This window comes from Lithobates pipiens, unplaced genomic scaffold (genome assembly GCF_037356315.1).
Source record: "Lithobates pipiens isolate NorthernLeopardFrog02 unplaced genomic scaffold, aLitPip1_a1.2 Scaffold_27, whole genome shotgun sequence".
Classification (NCBI taxonomy): domain Eukaryota; kingdom Metazoa; phylum Chordata; class Amphibia; order Anura; family Ranidae; genus Lithobates; species Lithobates pipiens.
Window position 1 is genome coordinate 223,099,791 of NW_027507788.1, and position 20,687 is coordinate 223,120,477.

The 20,687-nt window shown below is 44.1% G+C and overlaps 1 protein-coding gene and 1 pseudogene across 2 annotated transcripts in view; both read right to left on the reverse strand.

Annotated features, from left to right (window-relative positions):
• NPHP4 (nephrocystin 4) overlaps window positions 1-20,687 on the reverse strand; it is a 570,758-nt gene that overhangs the window by 203,300 nt on the left and 346,771 nt on the right. The gene's annotated exons all lie outside the window — the stretch shown is intronic.
• LOC143934560 (large ribosomal subunit protein eL43 pseudogene) lies at window positions 7,160-7,438 on the reverse strand (annotated as a pseudogene).

The following is a 20,687-nucleotide window of genomic DNA, read 5'->3' on the forward strand; positions in this document are numbered from 1 at the left end:
GCTCCATCTAGTGGGAAGTTTATTCGGTGCGATCGCATGTGATTTTCCTTACCTCTCCTGTGTGTGTGTGTAGAAAGGGAATAAAGCACCATCTAGTGGGAAGTTTAATATGATGCGATCGCATGTGATTTTCCTCACCCTACCTGTGTGAGTATAGAAAAGGGAATAAAGCGCCATCTAGTGGGAAGTTTAATATGATGCGATCGCATGTGATTTCCTCACCCTTCCTGTGTCTGTATAGAAAAGGGAATAAAGCGCCATCTAGTGGAAAGTTTAATGTGATGCGATCGCATGTGATTTTCCTCACCTCTCCTGTGTGTGTATAGAAAACGGAATAAAGCGCCATCTAGTGGGAAGTTTAATGCGGTGCGATCGCATGTGATTTTCCTCACCTCTCCTGTGTGTGTATATAGAAAAGGGAATAAAGCGCCATCTAGGGGAAGTTTAATGTGGTGCGATCGCATGTGATTTTCCTCACCTCTCCTGTGTGTGTATATAGAAAAGGGAATAAAGCGCCATCTAGTGGGAAGTTTAATGTGGTGCGATCGCATGTGATTTTCCTCACCTCTCCTGTGTGTGTATATAGAAAAGGGAATAAAGCGCCATCTAGTAGGAAGTTTAATGCGGTGCGATCGCATGTGATTTTCCTCACCTCTCCTGTGTGTGTAAAGAAAACAGAATAGAGCGCCATCTAGTGGGAAGTTTAATTTTTTTTAGAACTCACAGTACATAGAGCCTGCATGCACAGGCCCCTGGAGGTGCTCACAGGGCTGGAGGAGATGTAGAAGAGGACCGCCCCCAAGCCGACATCACTTCCGCCCTATACCCACAATCTCCTGTAACGTCTCCTACAGCTATGTGAGCACCTCCAGCGGCCCTGGTTTGCTACCATCAGCAGACCGGGACAACTATGTAGATTATTTTGCATGTGGCCAGTTGTACTGTGTGTTCCAACTCTTGCACACACACACAGTTGCAGTAGAGGAAATCGCATGTGATTCGGACAGGAATCGCACTGCATTCCTGTTTGAACCGCATGCAATTCTTTGCATCGCGATTGGCTCCAATTTTTTATTGTTTTTGTGTTGACACAAAGTATCGGTACTCGTACCCGCCAATACAAAACCGGTATTGGCGCAACCCTAATATTCATGTTTGCTTTGGTATGCCTGAAGTTCCGCTGTAATTTATGTGTAATGTATTAGTCTTTTTCTGAATATAGATACACTTTAATCCTCTGCAGAATATGACTGCGCTGGTAACGTATGAGTTGGGTGCCAATTGCAAACTTTAGAAAAAAAAAATAATACAGAAAATTGCGATTGACGCAGCGGCGGGCAGAGGGCGTACAAAAGTCCGACAGCAAAGGACAGGGAAATATCACACCGCCGGCTCCTGAAACTTTTCCAGGTCTCCTCTTACAAGCACCATGGCAGGTAATTGAAAATAAAAAATGGTTTCACACTCCAGGGAACAACGGCGAGGAAGACAAAAGGTTCCGGGTGCTACATAAAACATTATGCAAATGGCGTTTCGGCATGCCTCCCTGCCAGTGTTGCAGCGTGTAACTCCTGACACACGCAGCCTCCGGTTGCATATTATTTACATGCTAAACGACGGAGGAGAAAAAAAAATGATGGAGAAGGCCGAGGATACTGAAGCACCGGCTGAACTTTATGACCCCCAACGCCAACGAGCGGCACAACAATGGGCAGGAGGCTTCATCACCGTACGCGAATAAATGTCCTTCATTAACATAATTAAAGCAGATATAAAAGATACAGAATAATGCAGCTTTATAATTAACCCATTCAATGCTGGGCACTTTCATTTCAATACCGGGCACTTTCATTTCAATACCGGGCACTTTCATTTCAATACCGGGCACTTTCATTTCACTACCGGGCACTTTCATTTCAATACCGGGCACTTTCACCCCTTTCCTGCCTCAGGCTGATTTTCAGCATTTAGTGCTGTCATACTTTGAATGACAATTGCGCGGTCATGCTACACTGTACCCATATGACATTTTTATCACTTTATTCACACAAATAGAGCCTCTTTTTTTTTTGGGTGGTATTTAACCACCTCAATACCAGGCACTTACACCCCCTTCATGCCTAGGCCATTTTTCAGCTTTCGGCGCTGTCACACTTTGAATGGCGATCATGCAACACTGTAATCATGTGAAATTGTTATAATTTTCTTCACACAAATAGAGCTTTCTTTTGGTGGTATTTAAAGCGGAGGTCCACCCTAAAATGAACCTTCTGCTCATCAGATTCCCCCCCCCCTCCGGCGCCACAATTGGCACCTTTCAGGGGGGAGGGGGGTGCAGTTACCTGGATAATCCAGGTAACTGCACCCACTTCCGGGATAGCGCTCTGCGGAAAGGGGCGTAGATTACGCCCCTTTCCGCAAGTGCCCGCCCCCTTCCGCAAGTGCCCCGCTGCCTGCTGGGAAACACACAGATCCCAGAGGCAGCGGAGACCGTCCTTATTGCGCAGCGGAACTCGCGCATGCGCAGTAGGGAACCGAGAAATGAAGCCGAAAGGCTCCATTTCCTGATTCCCGTACCCAAGATGGCGGCGGCAGCACCCGAGTGACGATCTACAGATCGGCTTCGGGTGCCGACATCGCGGGCGCGCTGGACAGGTAAGTGTCACTATTTTAAAAGTCAGCAGCTGCAGTATTTGTAGCTGCTGGCTTTTAAAAAAAAAAAAAAAAAACGCGGAGTCCCGGCGGACTCCCGCTTTAATCACTCCTGGGTTTTTTATTTTTTCCTAAAAAAAAAAAAAAAAGTTTGAAAAAAAAAGAAGTTTTTCTTAGTTTCTGTCAGTAAATTTTGTAAATAAGTAATTTTTCTCCTTCACTGATGGAGCGCTGATAGGCTTCACTGATGGGCACTGATTAGGTGGCACGACTATGCCACACTTATGGGCACTGATAGGCAACATTGATTGGTGGCACTGATAGGCACAGATAGGCAGCACTTGTGGGCACAGATAGGCAGCACTATCTGTGCTGCCTATCTGTGCTCACCAGTGCTGCCTATCTGTGCCTATCACTGATGGGCATTGATAGGCAGCAGTGATGAGCGGCAGCACTGACTGGCATCATTAATGGCCACTGATTGCTGGCACTTGTGGTCACTGATTGGAGGCAATTGTGGGCACTGGTTGGCAGTGGTGGGCAATCATTGCTGGCACTGGTGGGCACTTAATTGTAATCAGGGCACTGCTGATCAGTGCCCGATTACATACCTAGATGTCCCCTGTGAGGAGATGCCGCTGATCGGCTCTCCTCTCCTCACTCTCGGTCAGTGTGAGGCGAGGAGCACTGATTACCGGCATCTCCGTGTTTACATGTGACCGTCTGTGATTGGACACAGCCGATCACATGGTTAAACAGCCGCGGCTCTTTACACAGATCAAGGTAACGTCGTGTCCTAGTAACATAGTAATCTTTCTTCATAAATTTAGGTTAAAATGGAATTCTGCTACATTTCTTTGATGAAAATAACCCAAATCAGTGTATATTATTTGGTCTTATGAAGTCCATGGGATATATATATGAAAATCGATCAATCCTGATGTACTGACAGCCGATCGCTTTTCTTGAGGCCTGAAAATGCCAGGACAGTACAAATACCCCCCAAAATGACCACTTTTTGGAAAGTAGACAGTCCAAAGTATTTAGTAAGAGGCATGCTGAGTTTTTTGAAGTTTTACATTTTTGTCACAACTATTTGCACGTATTGCACTATAGCTGTCAGCCATAAATCCCGGTATTTTTTTTCCGCCTGCAGCTGGCTCTCTCATAAAAGCGGTCCAAATGGCTGATTAGCCGCTGGATTGCTTTCAGAAGCAGCGGGAGGGATCGTACCCACTCCACCCCCACCACTTGCTGGTGTTTCCTCAGGCTTACCATTTTTACCGGCACGTCCTGAAAAGCGATTCGGTGGGTCGCGCAGCTGGCCATAGAGGTTCTCAGAGACCAGATTGTTTCATACATAGTTACATAGTAGGTGAGGTTGAAAAAAGACACAAGTCCATCAAGTCCAACCTATGTGTGTGATTATATGTCAGTATTACATTGTATATCCCTGTATGTCGCGGTCGTTCGGGTGATTATCTAATCGTTTTTTGAAACTATCGATGCCCCCCCGCTGAGACCACCGCCTGTGGAAGGGAATTCCACATCCTTGCCGCTCTTACAGTAAAGAACCCTCTACGTAGTTTAAGGTTAAACCTCTTTTCTTCAAAATTTTAATGAGTGGCCACGATTCTTGTTAAACTCCCTTTGGCGAAAAAGTTTTCTCCCTATTGTGAGGTCACCAGTCTGGTATTTATAAATTGAAATCATATCCCCTCTCGAGCATCTCTTCTCCAGATCTGATCGCCTCTATGACCTTGGAGGACTGGAGCGATGTTATGATGTCACTTCAGGTCTAGGGCAGAAGTAAACTTTTATTTTTTATTTTTATTTTTTAAAGCAAAAGATCACTTTTTTTTTTTTTGATCTAGGTAGAGGATATATGATCTAGGTAGAGGATATATGATCTAGGTAGTGGATATATGATCTAGGTAGAGGATATATGATCTAGGTAGAGGATATATGATCTAGGTAGTGGATATATGATCTAGGTAGTGGATATATGATCTAGGTAGAGGATATATGATCTAGGTAGTGGATATATGATCTAGGTAGTGGATATATGATCTAGGTAGAGGATATATGATCTAGGTAGTGGATATATGATCTAGGTAGAGGATATATGATCTAGGTAGAGGATATATGATCTAGGTAGTGGATATATGATCTAGGTAGTGGATATATGATCTAGGTAGAGGATATATGATCTAGGTAGTGGATATATGATCTAGGTAGAGGATATATGATCTAGGTAGTGGATATATGATCTAGGTAGAGGATATATGATCTAGGTAGAGGAGAGATTTTGGGTCCTATTGACCCCATATCTCTCCATAAAGAGGACCTGTCATCTCTTATTTATATTACAAGGGATGTTGACATTCCTTGCAATAGGAATAAAAGTGATAGAAAAAAATAAAAATAAAGGGACAGTGTAAAAATAAAAAATAAACTAAATAGGAATAAAAAATGTAAAGCGCCCCATCCCTCCATGCTCACGTGCAGAAGTGAACATATACGTAAGTCGCACACGCATATGTAAACGGTGTTCGCAGCACGCATGTGAGGTATCACCACGAACATTAGGGGGAGAGCAATAATTGTAGCGCTAGACCTCCTTTGTAACTCTAAATTTGTAACTTGCGAGAATTTTTAAAGGGACGTCTATATAGATTTTAAGACATTAAATATCTATTGCTGGGCCCTCGGGTGGCAGTCAGGACACCCTAACTAACAAACGTGCCACATCCTATTAATAGGTTTGAAAAGTGAAGGGAAAAGTGGACTTTACAGGCACATCTAAAAAATATCAAAAATCTTTAATAATTTACAATATATAATGTACAAATACACATCAAAATACAGATTAATTAAAAAATACAAAGACAACAAAAAAAATAATAGAAGAATAAAGAGGACCCATTGATCAACCCAAAAAGGGTTAAAACCACATATATACTTCCTGTGGGGGGGATTCAGATATTAATATCCCGCAGGAAGTATATCATTTTAACCCTTTTTGAGTTGATCAATGGGTGCTTTTTATTCTTCTATTTTTCTTTTTGTTGTCTTTGTATTGTTTAATTAATCTGTATTTTGATGTGTATTTATACATTAAATATTGTGAATTATTAAAGATTTTTGATATTTTCTAGATGTGCCTGTAAAGTCCATTTTTCCCTTCACTTTTCAAATCTATATAGATTTTAAAGTATCATAGGTTGCCGCCATTCCACGAGCGTGCGCAATTTTAAAATGTGACATGTTAGGTATCTATTTCCTCGGCCTAACATCATCTTTCATATTTTACAAAAAATAAATAAAAATGGGGTACATATTATGTTTTTTTTTTTTTATTATTAATTCAAGTATATTTTTTTCACCAACAAAATTGTGTTTAAAAAATTGCTGCCCAAATACAGCGCGACATAAAATATTGCAACAATCGCCATTTTATTCTCTAGGTTCTCTATTAAAAAAAAAAAATATATATATATATATAATGTTTGGGGGTTCTAAGTAATTTTCTAGCAAAAAAAATAAAAAAATACAGATTTTAACTTGTAAACAAAAAGTGGCAGAAAAGGCCTGCTTGGCAAGTGGATAAATACCGCTTAATATATAAATATTTATAAATAAATAGAAACAAGAGGCACTCCGGAAAGCATCTCAAATACCACCAAACACTTATCAAAACCTACGCAAAAGAGCGGAGAGTGCGAGGGGAAGGTTAACGGCACAACGCGGGGGCAAAACCGGCTGGATTTAGGCAGGAAGGAGCAGAAGGTGTTTGGCAGATGCTTTTTGATTACCGCAGTTTATTTACAGGAAATGTCAAAAGACGGAGCGAAGCAGACGATCCCCTTTCACACGTGAAAACAAGTTTCAGTCAATTATTCATGTCGGGAAAGCAATCTTGGAAAGCACATGGCATTAAAAATTTGTTTGTTTTAAATAGCTAATTGCTTTCTAGGGAGCCATCTTATTAGAATTACCTAACTAATTAAACTAACTAAATGTTATACCATTATAGGCACGTCACGCGATGCTAACCGCCAACAATTACGGGCGGCTAATCTGTTTTTATTTGTACTGTATAATCCCTCCAAAATGGATACAAATAACGGTGTCAGGGACACTTACCTCCGCTTGGCACAAGAACGTCCTCCCATTTCCAGGGAGAGCAAGGACGCGGCGACATGTCATTTCCCCAGTTTTTAACCACTTGCTTATCATGTTTCCTGACAACAAGTGGCTACTACAAGATCACAGTTGCAGCCGTGTTCTTCGTACCCGCCAGGACCCGGGTCTAAACCTGCGACCTCTGCTGTGCCTGGGGGTAGCTCTTCATACTGAGCCACCCGAGATGCTGGACAGCTTCCCGTCTGATCCATTGCACAATCCTGCCTTCTCTTTTCTTTTTTTTTTTTTTAACAAGACATCCTTTATTAAAGAACACTCCAGAAGAACAGACAAGGAGCAGAACTTCAGAAGGAAAGTTGATCTATTGGTCTTTGAATTCCTTCAGTCTTCTGATGGTGGATTGCACTGTGATGTTGTAGGTCCAGGCTCCTCCAGTTACAATTTTCATGCAAGAACCGCAGCGCCAGATTCCTACAGCTTTCCTCTTCATTTTGGTCTTGCCACAGAAGGAGCGGGTGTACTTGGCGTGTTGGCTGATTTCAATTTTCTTGACCATCCTCCTTAGGGAAGCACCATAACAGGTCCCATATTTAACTACAATGCCGACCTTCTTGGTGCGTTTGGCCATCTTCCTCCAGTACCCGAGCGGAAAGGGCGCCTTGTGCCTTATTTCTGGTGAAACTTGAACCCTTTGCTTCTCCCATCAACATTAACATTATTTAAGACATGCCTTTGCATCCTGTTTGCTAGATTATTGTGCTCTCTCCAGCCAATAACTCGCTCTGGTCACTGCTGTTGCCACCTGTATCTTCACTATCACTCATCACCGACCTTTGGCTTTGCCCTCGACTACACTTCCACTTGATCCCAGCCTGCAACCACTTGTTACCGACCTTTGGCTTGTTTACTGACTATGCTTCTGCTTGATCCTAACTTGTAACCACTCGTTAATGACCTTTGGCTTGTTTACCGACTATGCTTCTGCTTGATCCTAACTTGTAACCACTCGTTAAAGCGGGACTGTACTGCGGAAAAAAATATTAAAAGCCAGCAGCTACAAATACTACAGCTTCTGACTTTTAATAAATGGACACTCACCTGTCCCGGGGTCCAGCGATGCCGGCAGCTGAGGCCGATCGATCGCTCGGCTCTCGGCTGCTGCCGCCACCATTCTAGGTGAGGGAATCAGGAAGTGAAGCGAAGCGGCTTCACTTCCCGGTTCCCTACTGCGCATGCGCGAGACGCGCAGCGCAATAGGAATTGTCAGCGCTGTCTCTGGGACCCGTGTGTGTCCCAGCAGACAGCGCGGCAGGACAGGAAATGGCATAGACTCCCACGGGAGTCTATGCCCGGAAGTGGGTGTAAATACCTGTCTTTGACAGGTATCTGCACCCCCCTCCCCCCTTAAAGGTGCCAATTGTGACACCGGAGGGGGGAGGGTTCCGATCAGCGGAAGTTCCGCTTTAATGACCTTTGGCTTGTTTACCGACTATGCTTCTGCTTGATCCTAACTTGTAACCACTTGTTACCGACTTTTGGCTTGTTTACTGACTATGCTTCTGCTTGATCCTAACCTGCAACCACTTGTGACCTGGTACTGACACACAGCAAAACCCATTCTTCATCATTAGAAGCTCTGGTGAACACCGGTTAGTGCTTAGAACTCGCACCTCGGGTGAGCCTGTGTGATCCACCAGGGTGATCTGCTTGTATACCTATCCTGTCGGGTGGTGGGAGTTTCTCTACTACTATAGCTACTGCTATAGGAGACTGACCCCAACTGTGACGGTACCTTTCTTTATAGCAAACAACTGGCTGTTTTGTAAAAGTGATCCAAAGGACCGCCCCTGCCCCCACCCGCTTCCTTCCCCCTGCCTGCTGCCACCCATTGTGGTTCCCAGGCTCTCCTTTTCTTTAAGGCAGCCTGGGGCCACGGTAACTGCTTCCCACTGAGGAGATGGAGGAACGTCCATTCCCCCATCTCCTCTGTGACAAATGAAATCTGAAGCGACAAGGATTCAATCACTTCCAGTTTCACACATATGCTTGGTTTAGTTGCTTTGGAGGGCAAGGGAAACTTGGGAGGTCCACCTATGGATAATTTTAGGTATCGTAGCTTGTCACCATTTCATGGGTGTACGCAATTTTAAATCTGCCTATTTGTTTACTCAACTCAACTCAACATCAACTTTTATCTTTTACCAAAAAAAGAAAAATGGTATAATCATCGTGTTTGTACTAAAATTCATTTTAGTGTATTTTGTTCCTCAAAATCTGCATTTGATAAATGGCTGCGCATTATTGTGTGACATGAAAAGACTGCAACGGCCACTATTTTCTTCTCCAGGGCCTCTGCTTTCAGAAAATATATAATGTTTTGGGGTTCTAAGAACTTTTCTAGCAAAAAAAATTGGATTTTATGGTGCTTGAAAAAGAAAACATAGCCCACCACAGCAAGTGGTTAAAGTAAGTGGTAAACCCAGATACTCTGTACAAAACCATCAACGATCAATCTATATATTAGATGCTACAATATACATTTCCAAGTCACATGACTGCTTTGCTTTTCCTCTGCTCCACGTGGGCTGGATCAGTGGGCGGAACTTTTTCCTCTCCTCCTTCCTGGGCCATCCAAAGCAGAGTGGAGGAAAAGCTGTCAATCATGTACACTGGAGAGTCCCCTTGCGGGTGTTGATGTGACCGGGGCATCTAGGAGCTGAATGTGACAGAACATAGCAAGGGGTGGCAGCATGTGCTCTATGGTGACAACACTGCATAGGCTACATCAGTTTGAATGGTTGCCACCATTAACCCAGAATTGAAAGTAACTGGCAGGATCAACAGCTATTTTCCTATTTTCTCTTTTACAGAAGGAATACTGTAAAGGGCGCACATTGCTAGATACATTTAGTATGGAGGCCTTGGGTCCTGCCATTCACGTGGGTGCTACTTGCCATGTACCATCTACCTATACATTGTTGGTGACTAAGTAATCCCCTTTATGGTAACTGTATTCCCTGATGGCAGTGGCCTCTTTCAGCAGGATAATGCACCCTGCCAAACTGCAAAAATGGCTCAAGAATGGTTTGAGGAACACAACAGCGAGTTTGGGGCTGTAAGGAAGGGCATGCCAATAGACTAGATGGCTCCTCTAGACTGACTCTTATGCACAGGCTAATACATGTACTCTTTCTTGCTCGCAGGAATTGGGCACTGGCTAATGCATATGAGCATATTGGGCTATTTAAACTGAACCAGTGCTCAGGATCGGTGCTGCTTTGTCTTCAGCCTCCTGTGTTCCCGTTACCCTAGCTTGTCTTGACCATTCTATAAACTGTCAGGGCTGGGCTCAGCCCTTCCTTCTCTGAGCTGGCTGCTCAGCTGTCGGCTAATTGCCAGCTCCTATCGCTCCACAGTTACTCACCTGTTGATGTTATCCTGCTCGTCAGTCCTGCCTACTTAAGCAGCTCAGCCCAGAGGATCTCTGCCTTCACCTTGGTCAACATCACAGAGACCATCTCCTGCAATCCTGTTAAAGACTTGCTTGGCTGACATCCCTTCTGGCTCCAGATCCTGCTTGCGGTTTTACTACACTCATCTCCGTCTCCCTGACGTTTGGCTTGTCTGACTATCTGTTCCAGTTCCTGAACTCTGACTATGTTTTGACTATGTTTGTTCTGTTTACTTTTATTAAACAAGTGCGATTTAACTCTACTTCTGTCTCAGTCTGATTTCATGGTTTCTGACATAAACATTGCCTGCACTGACCTCAGCTTGTCCCCTGACCTCCGCTTTTGTCTGCTCCATTGGCTCCTGCTTTACTGACCAGTTCCAGACCCAGCTTTTTTGCTGACCACGCTCCTGGCTGTGCCCCTATACCCGATCCATCCTGTCTGTGTATGACCCGGCCTGCCAGACCCTGCTGCTATTCTGCCTGCTGTCACCGGTACTCACCTACCATCCTGGTGTTCTGGCTGACCTACAGTCTGCTCAGTGGCCTCTTTCAGCAGGATAATGCGCCCTACAACATTGCAAAAACGGTTCAAGAGTGATTTGAGGAACACAACGACGACTTTGAGTGTTGAATTGGCCTCCAGATTCTCCAGACCTCAATTGATCATCTGTGGGATGCGATGGGAAAAAAAACAAATCCGATCCATGGAGGCCCCACCGCCCAACATACAGGACTTAAAGAATCTGCTAATGGCAGCTTGGTGCCAGATACTACAAAGTACCTTCAGAGGTCTAGTGGAGTCGATGCCTCCATGGGTCAGAACTGTTTTGGCTTCAAAAGGGAGACCTGCTCAATATTATGGCTGATTGGTGGATGTATTTCACTGCTTGTCTGTTTAGCTTTAAAATATTGAAATGAAATGTGTGACTTCTTTATGTGTGGAGGTGAGATGTGGGAATTTCACAGCCGTTACATACGCTACACTGTGCAGGCATGTTTTTTTTTTTCTTATTTTATTTAAAGCGATGCGACTCTAGACAACAAATACGTATTTTATATGCTGGTTAATAAATAAGCCGGATCCTGGAGAAGATTCTCCCAAACACTTCCATTAAGTTAAGTGAGCGACTTGCTACTTTGCTTCACCCTTGCGGGTTATCTATAATTAAACCGACTGCTTATCGCTGTCGCCTCCCATGATCTCAGGGAACTTTATTCCTTCCCCTAAGTACGGCTAAGATGTCACTTACTACAGGGCTTAAAATATATTTATTTTATTCTTAAAAGCCCAAATGAACTTACAGTTTAAATCAGCCAAATGCATTCCAGGTACATTAAATGTGCAAAGTCTCACAGTTCATTTTCTTTAGAAAGCAGCCACAGGCTGAGTAGAAAAGCCTGTCCCCCTGCCAGCAAGCTGTAAGAAAGGACCATTGATCTCCGCCTGGAAGCAGTGGTCTCTTTGCAGAGGTCTGACACAACCCCCTGCTGAGAGCCAGAGTCCTCCAATAAGCAGGGAGCATAATAGCCGATCTATAGGTCTGACTTAGAAAGGGGCGGGTCTATGACGCCCTGTACTCACTGGATGTCCTCTGTTTTTCAGGTTGCATAATTTAGAAAGACATCTAGTGGCGGAAAGAAATTACTGCAGGGGACTACACCAGTGAGGACTGTAGCCAAAGCTGCTTGTTGTAACCCTTTCACTGCCACCAATGTATGTCAGGGGGTTTTACACTACAGCAGCCAGGTGTATGTGTATGTTTCACAAGACAAACATTGGCTTTTTGCCACCCAATCGCTTTCACTGACCCCTGAAGGTCCGTTTTCTGATCCCATCTAGCTGCAAAGACCCCCGGACGTGGTGTGTGTATAACATCACCTTTGGTTTCAGGTGTCCCTTTCCCCTTGCAGCTGGAGGGCAGATGAGACATCAGGAGTCTAATAGACCCCTGATGTCTTACTAAAGAGAACCTGTCACAAAAAGTAATATTATCACATAGGGGACTATTAGTCCCCTATGTGATATAAGGCCTGATTCACACCTATGCAGGTTGCATATTCCAGATGCATTTCGTGTTTTTCAACACACAATTTTGGTCCATTGAAGTCTATGGATCCAAAAACCAGAAAAAAGACCTCGGCCTTTTCCATAAAATGCACAGATGTGAACGTGACCCATAGAAAACCATGTTAAATGGACTGTAGTGCATTTCTGCAAAACTGAAAACGCACTAAAAAAATGCATAGGTGTGAACGAGACTTTAAGGTTACAGTGAAAAAAAAAAAAGGAAAATAAAAATAAAGTTACACCCAAGCATTTAACCCCCCCCTCCCCCCTCCCAAGGGCAGATGAGATATCAGGGGTCTAATAGACCCCCTGATGTCTTCGTAAATGGAACCTGTCCCAAAGACATATTATCACTTTTAGTCCACTATATGATATAAATAAAGTTATAGTGAAAAAAAAAAAAAGTTACACCCAAGCATTTAACTCCGCCCCCCCCCCCCAAAAAAAAATTTGAGCCGCCCCCTCTCATATAAACATGAATGTAGACTAACATGGCGTAGGCACCTACATACGAAAATGTCACGTGAGTTACACATGTTACATGAGATCAATAATTCTCAGGGATCAATAATTCTCAGACCATTATTCACAGTTGGTGATCACAGAGGTCAGACGTTTCTTGTAGTTGGTGATCAGGTTTGCACAAATCTCAGGAGGGATTTTGGTTCTCTCTTCTTTACAGATCTTCTCGGCTGGTGGTTTCTTGGCTGTGGCTTGGCAACTCAAAGTTTCAGCTCCCTCCATAAATTTTCTATAGGATTAAGGTCTGGAGACTGGCTAGGCCACTCCATGACCTTAATGTGCTTCTTCTTGAGCCACTCCTTTGTTGTCTTGGCGGTATGTGTTGGGTCATTGTCATGCTGGAAGACCCATCCACGACCCATCTTCAGTGTTCTGGCTGAGGGAAGAAGGTTCTCATCCAAGATCTTACATTACATGGCCCCGTCCATTGGACCCTCAATGCATCAAAGTCGCCCTGTACCTTTAGCAGAGAAATGGCACCAAAGCATCATTTTTACACCTCCGTGTGTGACTGTAAGGATGGTCTTCTTAGGGTCATAGTGTGCATTTTTTTTCCTCCAAACGCGGCAAGTCAAGTTAATGCCAAAGAGCTTAATTTCGGTCTTCTCTGACCACAGCACTTTACCCTATTCCTTCTCTGAATCATTTAGATGTTCACTGGGAAACTGCAGACCGGTCTGTACACGTGTCTTCTTGAGGAGAAGGATCTGTACATGTGTCTTCTTGAGGAGAAGGACCTGTACATGTGTCTTCTTGAGGAGAAGGACCTGTACATGTGTCTTCTTGAGGAGAAGGACCTGTACATGTGTCTTCTTGAGAAGGAGGACCTGTACATGTGTCTTCTTGAGGAGGAGGACCTGTACATGTGTCTTCTTGAGGAGGAGGACCTGTACATGTGTCTTCTTGAGGAGGAGGACCTGTACATGTGTCTTCTTGAGGAGGAGGACCTGTACATGTGTCTTCTTGAGGAGGGGGGACCTGTACATGTGTCTTCTTGAGGAGAAGGACCTGTACATGTGTCTTCTTGAGGAGGAGGACCTGTACATGTGTCTTCTTGAGGAGAAGGATCTGTACATGTGTCTTCTTGAGGAGGGGAACCTGTACATGTGTCTTCTTGAGGAGGAGGACCTGTACATGTGTCTTCTTGAGGAGAAGGACCTGTACATGTGTCTTCTTGAGGAGAAGGATCTGTACATGTGTCTTCTTGAGGAGGGGGACCTGTACATGTGTCTTCTTGAGGAGGAGGACCTGTACACGTGTCTTCTTGAGGAGGAGGACCTGTACATGTGTCTTCTTGAGGAGGAGGACATGTACATGTGTCTTCTTGAGGAGAAGGACCTGTACATGTGTCTTCTTGAGGAGAAGGACCTGTACATGTGTCTTCTTGAGGAGGAGGACCTGTACATGTGTCTTCTTGAGGAGGAGGACATGTACATGTGTCTTCTTGAGGAGAAGGACCTGTACATGTGTCTTCTTGAGGAGAAGGACCTGTACACGTGTCTTCTTGAGGAGAAGGATCTGTACATGTGTCTTCTTGAGGAGGAGGACCTGTACATGTGTCTTCTTGAGGAGAAGGACCTGTACACGTGTCTTCTTGAGGAGGAGGACCTGTACATGTGTCTTCTTGAGGAGGAGGACCTGTACACGTGTCTTCTTGAGGAGGGGGACCTGTACACGTGTCTTCTTGAGGGGGAGGATCTTGTGGGTGCTGCAGGATTTCAATCCATGGCGGTGTATTGTGTTACCAATGGTTTGTTTGGTGACTGTGGTCCCAACTGCCTTGAGATCCTTCATAAGCTCCTCCCGTGTAGTTCTGGGCTGACCCCTCACTTTTCTCATGACCATCCTCACCCCATGAGGAGAAACTTTTCCTGGAGCTCCAGACTGAGGACGATTTGATGGTTATTTTGTATTTCTCCCATTTGCGAATAATCGCTCCAGCAGTTGTCTCCTTCTCACCAAGCTTCTTGCTGATGGTCTTGTAGCCCATTCCAGGCTTGTGCAGGTCTCCAATCTTCTCCCCGACGTCCTCTGACAGATCTTTGGTCTTCCCCATGATGGTGAGGATTGGATGGAAGAGATTCTGTGGACAGGTGTCTTTTATACACATAACGAGTTGTCGTTAGGAGAACCTTCTTACATTGACAGGACTAATCTGTGTACCACATGAGCACCTACTGTAGCCAGGCTGTGGGAGCCGGAATGATTGTTGGATGGTAAGGGATCAAATACTTATTTTACTCACTGAACTGCAATTCCATTTATAACATTTGTATTGTGTGTTGTTTTCTGGATTTTTGGTTGATATTCTGTCTCTATCATATAAAATACACCTATGATAGAAATGATAGACCCTTTATTCCTTTGTAAATGGGCAAAACGTACACAATCTGCAAGGGATCCAATCATTTTCCCAACTGTACAATATATATATATATATATATATATATATATATATATATATATATATACAGCCATCTCTACAAGAAAGTGCATGTAGGGATTAGTGCATTAGGTACTCTTCATGAAGATATCATTGGTCTTTTACACCCTTGATGCCCCCCCTGCCCTCCAAAGAAGCTAACCAAGCACACATGATGCTTGGTCAGCAGCTTCCCTGACTGTACCAGCCAGAAAATTTGAATTCTGAACCTGGAAGTGATGGAATCATTGTTGCTTCCCGGTTCATCACAGAAGAGATCAGGGAATGGGTGTTCCTCCATCTCCTTTGTGGGAAGCTGTTCTGGACTCCCCCTCGCAGCGCTGTAAAAGTGATAATTTTTTACAAGATGGCAACTTGCCGACTGAAAACAATAGCATCGGGATGATGGTTGCCGCTGTAACCATGGTCCTGGTAGAACCACCTGCTGACATGACGTTTTAGACACGCATCGGTTAACAAGCGGTTAAAGCCCGGACGCAGTCATTTTGAATAGCGATTTGCCGTGTTCAGGCGGACAGCGGAGATCTCCCAATGTGCAGATCATGAAGGTTATTTAGCAGTTGCCTGCGGGATCCTGAGCATTCCACGCCGTTCACCTGTCCCACCCTAGCAACCAACATTTCACATCGCTCACTGAAGTCTGGTTGCCACGGTAAGTGAGGTGCAGCGGACAGGCTAACCTGTATTTTCTGAAAAAAATGAAATGGCAACACAAGAGCACCATGCGAGCATTTATGAAACAATTTCTGATACTTTGTAAAATCTGCGGGATGTAATGGGGAGCCAACGCCGGGCTCCGAACTGACAGGACAGAGCGTATTTGTTAAACAAACCTAATTGCAAATCAGCAGGAGATTCCAACACATCGGAGGTGGAGAGGAGCGCGCCGTATTGTACCGAGAAATACGCAGAGAAAGAGACGAGGAGCAAAGACAGATAGAAAGATCAAGGGTAAGAGGAGAAACGATGGGGGAGAAAAGAGAGACAAAGAAGAAAGGAGAGGAAAGAAAAAAGGACAGGATGGAGGAAGGAAATTACTAATGGACAGAAGAGGAGAATAAGAGAAGAGAAAAAAGAGGAGAAGAGAGGGGAGGAAAAAGGAGAGAGGAGAAGAGAGGGAAGGAAAAGGAGAGAGGAGAGGAAACATGAAAAGAAAAAGAAGAGGACATAGGAGAGAAGAAGGAAAAATAAAAGAGGAGAGAAAAATTATAACAGGGGATAAAAGAGGAGAAAAAAAGGATAGAAATAGGAGAAGAAGAAGAAAAGAGGACAGAAGAGGGAAAGGAGTAAAAGAAAGAGGAGAGGAGAGGAAAGAGGAGAGAAGAGAGAGGAGAGGAGAGAAGAGAAGAAGAGAAGGGAAGAGAAGGGAAGAGAAGGGAAGAGAAGGGAAGAAGTGAAGAGAAGAGAGAAGGGAAGAAGTGAAGAGAAGAGAGAAGAAAGGTATAGTAATAGGAGAAGAAGAAAAGAGGAAAGAAGAGGGAAAGGGGTAAAAGAAAGAGGAGAGGAAAGAGAAGAGAAAGGAGAAGAGAGAAGAGAAGAGAAAGGAGAAGAGAAAGGAGAAGAGAGAAGAGAAGAGAAGAGAAGAGAAGAGAAGAGAGAATAAAAGAGATAAGAAAAGAGAGAGGAGAAGAGAGTAGAGAGGAGAAGAGAGAAGAGATACACAAGAGGATAGAGAAAAAGAGAGGACAGGAAACAGGAAAGGAATGTGAAGAGGAAGCAGGAGGGGAGTGGAAAGGGTAGAGGAAAGGAGAGAAAAAAATATGAGGATAAGAAAAAGTAAAAAAAAAATAAAAAAAAGAAGGGAGAGAAGAAAAAAGAGAGAATAGGAGGAGAATAAGAAAAAAATGTAAATATCCATTAAAGAGAAAGGAGAACAGAAGAGAGGATAGAAACAAAGAGAAGAGTAAAAAAGAGGGAAGAAGAGAAGAGAGGAGACGGTAGAGCAAAGGAAAGAGGTGAGAAGAGAAAAGGAAAATGGAAAGGAGAAGAAAGAGGAGGGGAGGGGAAAAAGAAAAGAGAGGTGAGAGAAAAGAGAGAGAAGGGGAGAGGAGAGAAAAGGTAGGTGGAGGAGGACTGGAGAGGAGAAAAATGGAGAGGAGAGGAAAAAGAGGAGAGAGGAGGAAAGAGGAGAGAAAAAGAAGGTGGAGAGGTGAGAAAAAAAAGAGAAGAGGAGATAAGAAAAAAAGGACAACAAGAACAGCGCCCTCTAATTGCAGTATGTACAGTAGGTATTTAATGTAGATTAAAAATGTATTAAAATACACTCACAAAGGTGTAGAGGAAATAGGCATGTAACATGGTTCATCCGCTCCGACTATCAAGCGTAGAAACAGTTGTTATAGGTGTGTGTCCAGGATCCTGTCTTTCCTCCGGCCACACTGCTGGTGTACAGGGCTTCCGGATGTCGGGGACACACTCACACCTATAACAACAGTTTTGGTCCTTCTCTTCACTTGATAGTCGGAGCGGATGAACCATGTTACATGTCTATTTCCTCTACACCTTTGTGAGTGTATTTTAATACATTTTTAATCTACAATAAATACCCACATACTGCACTTAGAGGGCGCTGTTCTTTTTTTCCTGTTTGTATTTTAAAGATTTTTCTGCCTTCTAAACTCTGGAACTGGCAGCCCCCCCGGGACAGTTATTTGATTCTCCTTACATGGACTCATTTCCCAATAAGAACTGTTTTATATGTAATATGTTTTACCCCCCTACCTATACCAGATTTTATGCATTGTCATATCCAGAGTGCGCCGTATTACTCTATTGTTTTTATATTGATAAGAAAAAGAGGAGAGGAGAATCATAGAGGGGAGGAGATAAAAGAGAAGAAAGGTGAAGAGAGAAGGGAGTAGAGGAGAGGAAAGAGAAGAGTTAAGAAAAGGAAGGCAGAAGAGAGAGGAAAATGAAAAAAGGAGATGAGAGGAAAAAGAAAAGAGAGGAGGGGAGAAAAAGGAAAGGTGTAGAGGAGAAGAAAGAGGAGATAAAAAAGGGAGGAGAGGATAAGAAAAAAAAAAAAAGAGGAGAAGAGAAGAAAAAGAGGAGAGGAGCTGAGTGGAGAGGCAGAGATAAGAGAAGAGAAAAAAAAATGAGAAGCGTAAAGGGGAGGTGATAAAAGAGAAGAAAGGTGAAGAGAGAAATGGGAGTAGAGGAGAGGAAAGAGAAGGGAGTGGAGAGGAAAGAGAAGGGTTAAGAAAAGGAAGGTAGAGAAGAGAGGAAAATGAAAAAAAAGAGAGGAGAGGAAAAAGAAAAGAGGGGAGGGGAGAAAAAAGGAAGGTGTAGAGGAGAAGAAAGAGGAGATAAAAAAAGGGAGGAGAGGTTAAGAAAAAAAAAAAAGAGGAGACGAGAAGAAAAAGAGGAGAGGAGCGGAGAGGCGGAGATAAAAGAAGAGAAAAAAAAAAAGAGAAGCGTAGAAGGGAGGTGATAAAAGAGTAGAAAGGTGATAGCAGAGGGCAGGAAAGCGAAGAGATGAGAAAGGGAAAGCGGAGAGAAGAGAGGAAACTGAAAAAAAAAAGGAGAGGAGATGGAAAAAAGGAGCAGAGAGAAGAGGAAATAAGTAAAGAATAATGGCGCGTACACACGACCGGACATTCCGGCAAACTAGGTCCAATGGTCTTCCCGGCGGACTTTTGGCGGAGTTACGACGGATTTCCGAACAAATGGACTTGCCCACACAGGAACAGACTAAGTCCGTTCAATAGCCAGTAGCCAATAGCTGCCCTTGCGTGGTATTTGGTCCATCGGACCAGCATACAGACGAACGGTTTTCCAGATTTAAGTCCGTCGGACAGATTTTGAAGCATGTTCTATTTTTCCCGGAAAACGAACGGATTAGCCCACATACGCTCGGATTGTCTGACGGACTAATCCCGTCGGCCCTAGTCTGCCGGAAAGTCCGGTGTTCTGGCAGATAGTGTCCGGCCATCATATAGTGTCCGCCCCGTACCGCGCATGCACAGAACGGGGCAGAAGAGGCTTCGGAAAATCTCCGAAGCTGAACGGCACCTGCGCCGTGAGTGGAGGTGGTGGCCCCACCATCCAAGCGGACACAGGGCTGTGAAAATTAGAGGGCCCCTGGCGGGTGAGCTTCGCTCGCCACGCTTCGGGCTCCGCCTTGCTGCGCTCGGCTCTTTTATATTCCTACTCTATGTCCACTTGGATGCTGGGGATAGAACCTGGACTCAGTGCGCAGGCGCCGTTCATCCTCGGCTATTTTTGGAATCTGTGTTGCTGTGTACTGCGCATGCGGATGGGGGACCTTATATGATGGGACACCAGTCGTGTGTACGCGGCATAAGAAACGCACGCAGAACAAAGAGATGAAAAGATGAGGATAGGAAAAGAGGATAGGGAGACAAATGCAAAGCAGAAGAGTAGAGGAAAGAAGAGAGGAGAGACAGAAATAGGAAGGGATGAATGAGGAGAAGATTGTAAAAAAGGTGAAGAGAAAAGAAAAAGGATAACAGAGAAACAAAAGAGAAGAGGAAAAGGGAATAAAAGAGGAATAAAAAACAAAGAAATAAGGTATGGAAAGGAAAAAAGGAAAGAAGAGAGAGGAGTTGTTGGAAGGAGATGAGGTCGATGTTGAGCGTATAACATGTGAGGAGCTCCTAATTATTCATTGGAGGAGGCATTAGGTGGAGTGGATTGTAGAGTGAAGAGTGAAGGTCAATGAGCTGGAAGCTATAGACGGAGCGCACACACGCCGGTGAATTTCTAATGTACCATTAGTTGTTGTCGTATGTAAATAAATAATTCAGCTGTCACGGAAGAGCGTCGGTTCTACCAGAGAAACCTTTCAGGCGGCTTAATGCCGAGTCCGGGATGCTAATCTCCTCCTGTGTAGTCAGCTCAGCCCCGGGACAGAAGAACAAAGCGGAAGGTCGGCAGGTTCCCGGCAAAAACGCCGCGCACTTATTAGCCAAATAAGGGGCTCACATTAACCACTTACCTGCCAGGTACCTGCTGCACAATATTCTAGCTCAGCTAAAATCTGCAGCATTCCGAGTGAGACTACCATTGAATATATAGAGCCCCACACTGTCCTGCAGAAAGGGAAACTTGACAACTAGAATTTAAAGAGTAACTCCACTTTTATGGGGGGGATAAAAAAAAAAACGTAAAAAATAATAATAATAATAATAATATAAAGTATACATCTGCTACATAAGTCATATTGTAATTAAATGTTTTTAAAAATTTCCTTTCCTTTCCAATCTGCAGCCGCTGTCATTTTCTGTAAAATGCAATATGGCCACTTGGAGGCGCTCTGTACACAGACGGTATACAGCGCGCCCCCCCCCCCCCCCCCCAGATATCTCATTTCCTGCTTGTGTGATTGGCTCATTGATTTTCCCAGAAGTCTGCACTGAGATACAAGTCAGATTTTAGGCATC